This window comes from Bos grunniens, chromosome 1 (genome assembly GCF_055505025.1).
Source record: "Bos grunniens cultivar Pamir isolate PY7600 chromosome 1, Bosgru_T2T1.0, whole genome shotgun sequence".
In the NCBI taxonomy this organism is placed as follows: domain Eukaryota; kingdom Metazoa; phylum Chordata; class Mammalia; order Artiodactyla; family Bovidae; genus Bos; species Bos grunniens.
In genome coordinates this window covers 46,988,580-47,001,344 of record NC_141165.1, presented here as the reverse complement: position 1 = coordinate 47,001,344, position 12,765 = coordinate 46,988,580, and positions in this window count along the sequence as shown.

Sequence of the window (12,765 nt, the reverse complement as noted above, 5' to 3'; positions counted from 1 at the left end):
TTCCAATGAATATTCAGGACTGATTTCCTTTAGGACGGACTGGTTGGATCTCCTTGTGGTCCAAGGGACTCTCAAGAGTCTTCTCCAATGCCACAGTTCAAAAGAATCAATTCTTTGGTGCATGGCTTTCATTATAGTCCAAGTCTCATACCCATACATGACTACTAGAAAAACCACAGCTTTGACTAGACAGACCTTGGTTAGCAAAGGAATGTCTCTGCTTTTTAATATGCTGTCTAGGTTGGTCACAGCTTTTCTTCCAAGGAGCAAGCATCTTTTAATTTCATGGCTGCATTCACCATCTGCAGTGATTTGGGAGCCCAAAAAATAAAATTTCTCACTCTTTTTATGGTTCACTATCTATTATTTACCATGAAGTGATGGGACCAGATGCCATGAACTTTGTTTTCTGAATGTTGAGTTTTAAGCCAACTTTTTAACTCTCCTCTTTCATTTTCATCAAGAGGCTCTTTAGTTCTTCACTGTCTGCCATAAGGGTGGTGTCATCTGCATATCTGAAGTTATTGATATTTCTCCCGGCAACCTTGATTCTAGCTTGTGCTTCATCCAGCCCAGCATTTCGCATGATATACTCTGCATGTAAGTTAAATAAGCAGGGTGACAATATATAGCCTTGACATACTCCTTTCCCTTTTTGGAACCAGTCTGTTGTTCCATGTCCAGTTCTAACTGTTGCTTCTTGACCTGCATACAGATTTCTTAGGAGGCAGGTCAGGTGGCCTGGTATTCCCATCTGCTTAAGAATTTTCCAGTTTGTTGTGACCCACACAGTCAAAGGCTTTGACATAGTCAATAATGCAGAAGTAGGTGTTTTAGAGTCAATGTTCATGAGTAGATGTTTTAGATGTTCATGGGTAAATATTTTAGATGTTTTAAAGTACGAATTTTAGAGTCACTCAAATCTGGGACAGATCTCAGCTTTGTCATTTATAAGCTGTGTGATTCTGAGTATGTTAATGACCTTTCTCCTCCTTGGAATCCTCATTTGTAAATCATAAGACTATCATGAAGATTTAATGAAATAACATGTGTAAATTGTATTTCAAGGTTCCTGGCCCATGGTTGGCATTTAAAAGTGGTGGGTCCTTTAGTATGTACCTAAGTTCTCAAAGTCAGTTATTTAATGGCCAACCAGAACCATGCAGTGCAACCAGTAAGCACCCACTGATACTTGTTGATGCTCGTTTGATAGGATAATCTTTGAACATGAATATGCATGATACTGAGAAGTTCAAAATCCATGTTGGGTTGATATTAGAACAGTAAGGCCTTACCTCATTTAGTGAGATTAATCTCACTTACAGGCATTAATTTGCATCCAAGTTTTAGATCTTCAGCTAAAAAGGAAACATTTTTATTTTGATAATGCAATTGATTATGATTGAACTGATAGAAAAAAATACTTTTATAATTACATGATTGTATGAGAATGTTTATGTAACTCGTATAATAAGCTAGGGATCTATTAATTAAAATGTCCTTTTAAAAAATGTTGACATGAAAAGTGTAAGACCCCTCAAGCAATAAGCTAATACTATTCCACTTTTCACTAACTTTAGCCTAAAGGTCTTAAGCATAATATTTTCTGTCTCCATCCTATGATAAATGATAGACGGAAAGGGCTGGATTTTGTTTCAAAGGACCTAAGGCTTAAAACCTGGATCTGCCATTCACTGTGTGTAAACCTTGGACGATTGCTTTTCTATGCCCTTTGCCTTCTCATGAGTAAAATGCAGGCCTTCACGGTGTGATCTGGCTTTGGCACAGAGTGAGTCTAGAACTGGGATGCTGACCCAGTAGGATATAGTTATTAAGTACTTATTAAGCACCTGCGTGTGCTCAACAGGGCTTCCCTGATGCCTCAGGTGTAAAAACTCCACCTGTTAAAGCAGGAGACATGGGTTTGATCCCTGATCTGAGAAGATCCCCTGAAATAGGGAGTGGCAACCCACTCCAGTATTCTTGTCTGGGAAATCCCATGAACAGAGGAGCCTGGTGGGCTACAGTCCAACAAGCTGCAAAGAGTCAAATATAACTTAGTGACTGAACAACAACAAATGTGCCCAGCACTATAGTGAGTGGGAAACCGTAAAGGAATTACAAAGCCTTGGACCTTATGGGGAGTAGAAGAGTTGGAGTCTAGGTAGAAGAAAAATATCCCACATATGAGGAACAGCTAGGAACCAATTTCCACCTCAGAACTGTGATAAGTCCAGCCAAGTGACTCATGCAAGAAATAATTAGGAACATTTAAGAGATGATGATCATGGAGAAATGGAAGGGAGCTGCAATTCAATTTCTCTTTAGTCTCCAACACAAAATCCTGGATGGTAATAACCTGTAACAAAACTGCATAAAGCTAGATGGAGCGGAGCATCTCCTAACCACACACTCCAGCCCTTTGTCCACATTCTGCATCCCATTACTTTGTCCAGTTTCCAGCAGCCTTTGCAAGCCCCAGGCTTGGCCCCATTCCTGTTTAGAACTTGTGTGCCTCCTACAGCGCTCGACAGAGCCCAGAGTGTGTAGAAGATACACAAAGGGATGCACTATGCAAGTAGGAAGCCGGGCAGCAGGAATGTCTGAGCTGTGCCATCTCACAGATGCCCCCTGGGAGAGCAGGTCCCAAGCTGTGAGTCATAACCCTTGGCAGGCGTGAGCCGTTGATGAGACTGGGGGGAATCTTTGTCTGACCCCATTCTAAGCAATTCCCTGAGGGCTTCAATTACCCATTTGTAACTTTCTCTTCCAGCAGCCGGGTACGGGGAGTGGCGGGGGGGTGGTGGGGGGCCAACTGTGGCAGCCCATATATAGAACCTCAAAAGTAACGCTGTCTGGATTATGAAGACAGAAGAGGAAGTTTGAGAGACTCACAATGGAAGAGTTTAACAAGAGCTGCCTGTGAGAGTGTTGATTTGGAAGCTCTCGGAGCATTGAAAATGATTTCCTTAACAACGGAAGGAAAATTGACCAGGGGCATGAGTGTTTCATTCATTTCTCAGATGAGCACAGCAGCATTGCCAAGAGAAAAAGAATGTCTGCTCTAGTTCCGGGTTTTCGCCTTCAGTCCAGTCACGGACTCCCTGTGTTTCCTCCTCGTGCGAACCATTTCATTTTCCTGGGTCTCAGTTTATCCATCTGTAAAATGACCAGTTGATCCAGATAAATTGTAAGGTCCTTCCAGACAGGAACATCCTGATTTTTTAGGCAAGCCATTTTGAAGGCTGCTAAATTATGCATTGCTTCACCCAGAGAGCTCTAACTTGTGTAAGAGATGAATCAAGCGCACTCATTGACTTTCTGACTAAGTGGGCTGGGACACCTCCACGCTGCCGTGCAGTGCAGTGCAGAGATGACGGGTCTCTGCCCCAGGGAAGAGAGAGCTATTTTGAGGCAGGGCTGATTAGAGATAAGGTGTCTCCTTTCTTCATCTGTCTCTGGCCCTGACTCACCCAAAGTTCTTGAAGGGCTTGGAGCTTAACCCTTAATGGAGGATGTAAGCTGACCCCTCAGCTTGCCTAGGACACTGGCGCCCAGTACTAGCAAGCCCCCACTTATCAGTGTCCTTGAAAACATTCTTTGACTTCTCCTTGCTTAGAGAGCTTCTTTGAAGAATCACCCTTGCTTGTAACCTTTCTCCTTGACATCTCTTGTTTGCTCTTTCCTATTATTCCTAGAGTCTTCTGGGTTCTATAAAGAAGAACATCTCAGCAATCCTCTTAACAGCAAAGAAATCTGGCCACCCCTGTTAGGCTGGGGCATGGAAGTGTCACAAGATTCTTGAAAGAGGCACTGGGCAAAGCTGCAAAATACTTTGGCACTTCTGCATGGAAAAGCCCAGAACATGAATGACACAAGAGACCACTAGAGTTATGGGGCTTTTTTTTTTTTTAATGCTGCTTTTAGTGCCAACAAAATTAAGCTATAAGCAAAGTTATCCTAATATTTTAATTTAAAGAGTTTTTTAAATCAATATATGTTATGAACATATGTTATGAAGAGATTTTTCCTTGTGTGTCTTTTTTTTTTTCATTTATTTCTTCTCTCGGTGTGTTATCTCTGATTGATTTGTTTATTTTTTGACTTGGGAATGTTGAAAGCGCCCTCGTGACACTTGACATGACAGGACTGTGGGGCTGTGGCTTGGGCTGTGCCTGATTTTATTCAGTTGCTTCATTCCTAACAAGCTGGATACAGATGGAATTGTTAAAAACTGACTCATATTTCAAAGACACTTGAGAGAGTTCACCTCTTTAAAAGGAAATGTGCACCAAAATCCTTTCGAATGGGAATAATCACCCTTCTGTTTGTTTTGAAAATTAAGGTTTTTGAATTTAATGTTTTCTTGAAGGAAGAGAGAAAATCCTATGTGGAGAACACTGTTCTGGAAAATGTTATAGAGTCACAATGACCCAAGACTATGAGAAAAAGATACTCATTTCCTTTACGATCTTGGTCTTCTTCACCTGTGAAAATAGAATTGTGGGTATGCGTCGAATTCACAGCGGTGAAACTGGATGATAGAACAGAAAGAGGCCAGTCTCCGATTCAGGCTCTGTCCCTACCAGCTGTGTGAACTTGAAAAGATCACTTTATTCTTTGCACTTTTGTTTACTCATCTATCACGTGAAAAGTTGGTACAAAGTGGTCTCTTAAGTCCCTCTCAATTCTGTAATGTTAGGGTTTGAACAATTTGCTGTTTGGCTGTTTAGTCACTAAGTAGTGTCTGACTCTGTGACCCCATGGACTGTAGCCCACCAGGCTCCTCTGTCCATGGAATTTCCCAGGTAAGAATACTGGAGTGGGTTACCATTTCTTTCTGCAGGGGGTTTTCCTAACCTAGGGATCGAACCTGCATCTGCCTTGAACCTGCATCTACTCCATTGGCAGGCAGATTCTTTACCATTGAGCCACCTGAAGCATCTATGAAAAAAAAAGATCCCCTGGTAGCAATGGTTCAAGTTATGAAGCAGTTTGTGCACCTGTGCCATCCTATGACCATGCTAGGCTTGTGGAGGATATGAATTCAAGCTTTCACTTGCTACAAACACTTATGAGCACCTGTTGTATGCAAGGCACTGTGCTGAGGATCAGGGATACAGACATGAATAAAACCCAGCATGGGTAAGGGGCTCTCAGTTACACAGAGGAGATAGGCACATGGAACTCATTTAAGAAATAATAATTTACTTATTAAATCCATTGTGTGTATGTGTGAAAGTCGCTCAGTAGTGTCCAACTCTGCAACCCCATTGACTGTACAGTCCATGGAATTCTCCATGCCAGAATACTAGAGTGGGTAGCTATTCCTTTCTCCATGGGATCATTAAATCCATTAGACTCTCAGATTCTTGATTACCAAGTAATATACCAAAGAGATATTTTCCACCCCACCTGCTCAGCTTTTTTGTCATGATTCAGAGTCACTGGATAGAGATGAAGCCAGGGCTCCCCAGTGATTGTTTTTAAAATTCAATCATGGAAATTTTAAGTGTGTATGTGTGTGTGTATGAGAAATAGAAAGAACTCTTATGTAACTTTTGGTTGGTGATGGTTTAGTCGTTAAACCATGTCTGACTCTTACAATCCCATGGACTGTAGCCTACCAGGCTCCTGTGTCCATGGGATTTCCCAAATAAGAATATTGGAGTGTGTTGCCATTTCCTTCTCCAGGGGATCTATCTGACCCGGGGATCCAACTTGGGTCTCCTGCATTGCAGACTGTCTTCTGAACTGCAGGCAGATTCTTTACTGACTGAGCCACCAGGGAAGCCCATGTAAACATTACCCAGCTTCAATAATTATAAACCTTGTTTAATATGTACCTTTGCTCAAATCCACTACCGCACAATTGCACTCATCTCACACGCTAGTAAAGTAATGCTCAAAATTCTCCAAGCCAGGCTTCAGCAATACACGAACCATGAACTTCCAGATGTTCAAGCTGGTTTTAGAAAAGGCAGAGGAACCAGAGATCAAATTGCCAACATCCGCTGGATCATCAAAAAAGCAAGAGAGTTCCAGAAAAACTTCTATTTCTGCTTTATTGACAATGCCAAAGCCTTTGACTGTGTGGATCCCAATAAACTGTGGAAAATTCTGAAAGAGATGGGAATACCAGACCACCTGACCTGCCTCTTGAGAAACCTATATGCAGGTCAGGAAGCAACAGTTAGAACTGGACATGGAACAACAGACTGGTTCCAAATAGGAAAAGGAGTACGTCAAGGCTGTATATTGTCACCCTGCTTATTTAACTTATATGCAGAGTACATCATGAGAAACACTGGGCTGGAAGAAGCACAAGCTGGAATCAAGATTGCCAGGAGAAATATCAATAACCTCAGATATGCAGATGACACCACCCTTGTGGCAGAAAGTGAAGAGGAACTCAAAAGCCTCTTGATGAAAGTGAAAGAGGAGAGTGAAAAAGTTGGCTTAAAGCTCAACATTCAGAAAACGAAGATCATGGCATCTGGTCCCATCACTTCATGGGAAATAGATAGGGAAACAGTGGAAACAGTGTTAGACTTTATTTTTCTGGGCTCCCAAATTACTGCAGATGGTGACTGCAGCCATGAAATTAAGACGCTTACTCCTTGGAAGGAAAGTTATGAACAACCTAGATAGCATATTGAAAATCAGAGACATTACTTGCCAACAAAGGTACATCTAGTCAAGGCTATGGTTTTTCCTGTGGTCATGTATGGATGTGAGAGTTGGACTGTGAAGAAAGCTAAGTGCCAAAGAATTGATGCTTTTGAACTGTGGTGTTGGAGAAGACTCTTGAGAGTCCCTTGGACTGCAAGGAGATCCAACCAGTCCATCCTAAAGGACATCAGTCCTGGGTGTCCGTTGGAAGGCCTGATGCTGAAGCTGAAACTCCAGTACTTTGGCCACCTCATGTGAAGAGTTGACTCATTGGAAAAGACTCTGATGCTGGGAGGGATTGGGGGCAGGAGGAGAAGGGGATGAAGAGGATGAGATGGCTGGATGGCATCACCAACTTGATGGACATGAGTTTGAGTGAACTCCAGGAGTTGGTGAGACAGGGAGGCCTGGCGTGCTGTGATTCATGGGGTCGCAAAGAGTCAGACACGACTGAGAGACTGAACTGAACTTGCTCAAATCCAGATTATTTTAAAGCAATCCAAATGTATCATTTCATCTGTAGATGTTTAAGAATATTTATTAAAAACAGTGTTTCTCCTTTGAAGAACATCCTCTAATGCTTGTCGTGGTCTGGCTCTTGATCTGCAGACTGGTGATATGAGCTGTTGCTTAGTCATGTCCAGCTCTTTGCGACCCTATGGACTCCAGCTCCACTGTCCATGAAATTCTCCAGGCAAGAACACTGGAGTGGGTTGCCATTCCTTTCTCCAGGAGTGATATGTATGTTTTCCCTTAAAAATAATTATACACATACATTTTCTTTCAGTGTGTACATTATACTTCAATAAAAGGTAAAACAAAACATAATCACAACACCATTACCATACCTCAGAATGTAACGGTAATTCTGTAATACTGAGTTTCTAACTAGTGAGGAACAAGTTAAGCAAGGTGGGAGCTGAGCAGTAAAGGCAGGTGTAGGGCATGATGACTGGAGGGTCACCTCACTTGGCCTGGGGCACAGTTGGATGGTAGAAAGTGTCATGGTCACTTCCCTCACCTCCCTGTCCTGTCGTGGCCACAGGAGGTGCACATGCAGGCATTCACAGGCACCCACATGAAAGGAAGCAAGCACGCTTCTGGGAACTTCCTCTTAGTAGACACTTGGAACAGGGGAGAAAGTTTTCAGGGCTAGCTAGACGTCCCACAGGACTAGGTAGAGATCGTGAAAGATTTCCTTAGCTTACAAATGGCCAACAGGCACATGAAAAGATGTTCAACATTACTAGTTACTGAATGCAAATCAAGGTGACTTGAGCGACTTTGGCTGAGTGACTAAACAACAATAAGGTATCACTTCACACGGGTCAGAATGGCCATCATCAAAAATTCCACAAACAACAAATGCTGGAGAGGATGTGGAGAGAAGGGAACCCTCCTGCACTGTTGGTGGGAATGTAAATTGGTACAGCCACTATGGAGAACAGTATGGAGGTTCTTTAAAAAACTAGAGATAGAGCTACCATATGACCCTGCAATCCCACTCCCAGGCATATATCCAGAGAAAAATATGATCCAAAAGGATACATGCATCCCAGTGTTCATTGCAGCACTGTTTACAATAGCCAAGACATGGAAGCAACCTAGATATCCAAAAACAGAAGACTGAAACTGAATAAAGAATATGTGCACTCTCTCTCTCTTTATATATATATATAATGGAATATTACTTATCCATTAAAAGAATGGAATAATGGGAATAATGCCATTTGCAGCAACATGGATGGATCCAGAGACTGTCCAGAGACTTACTTAGTGAAGTAAGTCAGACAGAGAAGGAGAAATATTGTATGATATCCCTTTATATGTGGAATCTTAAACGAAATGATACAAATGAACTTAACTTACAAAACAGACTCACAGAACTTAAAACATGAACTTATGGCTGCTGGGGGAAAGAGATAGGGAGTTTGGGAAGGTCATGTACACACTGCTATATTCAAAATGATACCTAACAAGGACCTATTGTATAGCACATGGAATTCTACTCATTTATGTGGCAGCCTGGGTGGAAGGGGAGTTTGGGGGAGAATGGATACATGCACATGTATGGCTGAGTCCCTTAAAGCTCCACCTGAAAGTGTCACAACATTGTTAATCACCTATACCTCGATACAAAATAAAGTTTAAAGTCTGAAAAAAAAAAAAAAAAAAAAGATTTCCTTGTCTGCCCACAGAAGAGAAGCCTGCAGTGCTCAGCATTCTCAGAGATGTTCTAAGCTTGGGGCCCCTCGAAGCCAGACTCAGGCCACGTGGGTGGCTTGGGGCTCATCCTGGGCACGCCGCCAGCGCCCACAATGGTCTGGCTGGCTATCCTGAGTGATGAAGAAGAGGCAAGAAAACGTATCTTTATTTCTCACTGAGCTACTTTTCTTCAGATGTGCTCATACACTCTATACTTTTTGTCTGGAATCCTTGGAAAGGTTCCCTTCTTGTCCCCCACCCTCAGAAGCTCTCTATGTGGTTCTGAAACAGTTAAGTATTTTTCACCTCCTCTGTCACCACCAATACCACCCCAGTCCCTTGGATTTTTCAGCCTCTAGTCCTGCCCATGCTGTGGAGGCAGCTCCCTGAAGGCTCCTTTCTTCCCTGTTCTCCAACAATTCCTCAAGGCCCAGCGTCTCCGCTGGGGGCTGCCCTGGGGGCCACTCTGCAGGTGACCTCTGCAGTCATCACCCTCTAGAAGGCTGGGTCAGGGCCCAAATAGCCCCAGCCCCCAGAGTGGCTGGGAAGGCAGGAGAGGGCAATGTAGCCCACGCTCTCACCATGGAAGTAAACGTCAATAAGCTTGAGGTTTTGGTGTCAGTCCTTTTTAAATTTCTATTTAAAAACTTTATGTTGCAGGAAATTTTCACATTCACAAAGTATAAGAGCACTGTGAGTCTCATGCATTCATTCCCTGGCTTCAGTTGTTCTCAACTCACCACCCATCTGGTTTCACTTGTATCTCCACATTGTCTCTCCTTCCCACGTGTCCTTCAACAACTGGATTCTTTCAAAGCTAATCTCAGGGAATCTATTTAAATTTTCAGTTTTTTTGAGTAGGGTGTATTGACATGACTCAAATTCATAAAGCACGAAAGGCTACAAAGAGTTGCTCCTGCCTCCTACCTGCCTCGCCTCGTGGTGGATTCTGCTGTTTTTTTATAGCTCCTCTCATTAACATGCAGGGTCAGGAATTCCCTGGTGGACCAGTGATTAGAACTCTATGCTTTCATTGCTGAGGCCCTGGGTTCAATCCCTGGTCAGGGAACTAAAATCCTGCAAGACACAGTGTGGCCAAAAAAAAAAAAAAAAAGCCCAAAACTACAGCAACAAAAACCAAGGCAAAAACAAAACATGGAATCTATTTTTCTACCTTTCATTTGGGCTTAGTTGTGTGAATTGCTTTGGCCAAAGAGAATTTAGCAAACATCATGCAGATAAAGGCTTCAAAGTGTTTGTGCGCTGGCTAGCTCTCTTGCTTCTAGGCGCTCTCTTGTCACGTGCAGAAGCTCCAGCCAACTTATAAAAATGTGAGCTGGTAAAATAGTGGTGGTTTTCAGCTACTAAGTTCGGGCTGGGCTGGTGTACAGCACAAGTCAACGGCTGCCTTCCCCACTCCCACACCCACCAGGCACATTCCTTCCCGGGGGATACAATATTAGCAGCTCCTGCAGTCTTCCAAGACAGACTGTGCATAAACAAGCGTATAAACACATAGTCTCCCTTCCCACTCCCCTCTTTTTTTTTAAACAAACAATAATGTACAGTTCTTAACCTAGTTGTATTTGCTGGACATACCAGTGTATTTTGGAGCTCATCCTCTACCGGTGAATGAGGGGCTTCGTCTACAATGGACCATTGTACACACACACCATGCATTTCTCAGTAAGGCCTTTGCTGATGGCATTTAGATTGTCTCCGGTCCTCTATTATGAACTCCATCGTCTGCACACACATGGGTATTCCTGCAGGACAAACTCCTGGCTATGGCTCGCAGGGTACAAGTGGCTGCTCACCCCCTCTGTGTCCCTACCTGTCTCTTCTGCTGAGAAGAGTGGAGCGGCCAGGAACGAGCCCTCTTGAGTTTGCCCAGCTCACCCAGCCTCCTCCCACCCAGGACACCATCGTGAGGGGTGGTCTGCCCCCTGCCCCCTCCCTTCTGAGCTCTAGAATGTGAAAACACTGACGTGAGAAGCTCCTGAGGAGTGCACGACTGTGATTCTGGGCACAGTTCAAGTAAGTCATCGTGTACTGATAGACATGGTCAGTAAGGCCAATAAAGAGTTGGGTACAGACAAACAAGGGTCTGGAGCTGGGGACAAAGGGGCCTGTGTGGAGCGAATTCTAATTAAACACCCGCCCCTACCTCACATCCAGGCCATGAACCCCAAGGAGTGCTCCAGCCACAAGCCTAAACAAACCAGAGTGGCTTGGATAGGAAGTATCCTTGCCACATTTCGTAGGGATCAACACGGAGCCGAGGCACTGGTGCAGGGACCCAGGAGCACAGGCTCCCCCTACCCCCACCTGCCTGGGTCCCAGAGGGGTCCTCATTTCCTGTTTCAGTCCCCAAGACCCACTTCTCAAGACATGGAGCTTGGCTGCATCTCCTGGCTGCCTGGGAGGAAATGAGTTCCCAGAGACTAAATCCCCACCCTGACCCACTGCTGTCTGCCTCGGCCCGAGGGGAGCCGGTGGGAGTTGCTGGCTTTCTCTGCCACCCTTGCCCCCTCCCTCTCTCCTGCTTGGTTGAGCTCAGCATCTGCTCTGTTCCTTGTCAACACTTCCATAAAGCTCCCCCTGCCTCCCCAACTCTGGCCTCATGGCTTTGCTCGAAGACCCCTGGGGTTGCTCCTGATTTGGCAGGTGGCAGCAGCGTTCAGCCCCAGAGGTGGCTGGCCCTCCTCCGCCTGGGTGTGTGGAGAATCCTGGGCTCGGAGCTCCCGGAGGAGCGGGGAGACGATTCCATCCACACCTGATAAGACTGACGCCGAGATGAGGTCAGAGCCAGGCAAGGAGCCGGCGGGCCGGGGCGATAACCTGAGGATGCTCTGGGCCCTCGGTAGGGGTGGGGGGTGCGGTCGGTCTCGGTCTCGGAAGGAAAATACCTGCATGAGCTGAACAGCAAACTCCAGGGAGCAGGGAGAAGGGAACAGGGAGTGAAGAGGAAACCTGTGAGGGGTACCTGTGACGTGGCCTTGGGGGTCCTGGGGGCCTCCGTCTGCCCACACTCTGGTCTTTATCTGCTAAGCTGCAGACACTCCGGAGAATTTTCTCTCACTTCCTGTATCTCAGATGCTGGAGTCAGATGCACATTGCTATGGGTTTTATTTACTTCCTGCCCAGGTCCCTCGCTCCTGGAGAGGCTGAGCAAGAGTTCTCTCCATCTTCCTGCTTTAAAAAATAGATCTTTAATAAATACTTGATGGTTCATGGCTTAAAAAATCACGACTCTGCTTCTTAGGTGGAATTTAGTTTGGATAATACTAAGTGGCTACTATTGACTGAGCAACAGCGGGCAGACGTAACCCCATTGAACCTCTCAGCAGGGTTGGCACTGCCCCCATTTAGCAGGAGAGGATGAAACTGCAGAGAGGCTGAGAGACTGGCCCAAGCTCACAGGCTTGCAAGAGGTTGGGCTGGGGTTTGAACCCCAGAATCCAGGCTCCTTTCCCTCAGCACCCAATGCTGCTGAGGTTGAGGGGTAAAGACGCAAGTTGGGAACAGGACTTCCTCTTCTCTTGCTCTTTGCTGCTGATTTTGGACCTGAGAGCGTCCCCTGCAACCCAAGAGCGTCCCCTGAACTGGGGCCATCTCCGGGCACCAGGTGGAGAGCAGGCATGAGCAGATCGCTGTGAATGAGCACAGAGCAGGGCCAGTTGACATCTGCACACACCAGTAGGAGAGCGGATGAGGACGGACCTCCTTCCCACTCCCCTGGCACAAACTGTGGCTTGTTCTGGGCCCGTGAGAGGGAGGCGCACACAAATGTTGGCTGAGCATTTCTAAGGCTACTTAAATGGCATGAAAATGATACTAAAAATAACAAACTGTTGGATTCTTTCCTTTTATTCTAACCCCAAGTCT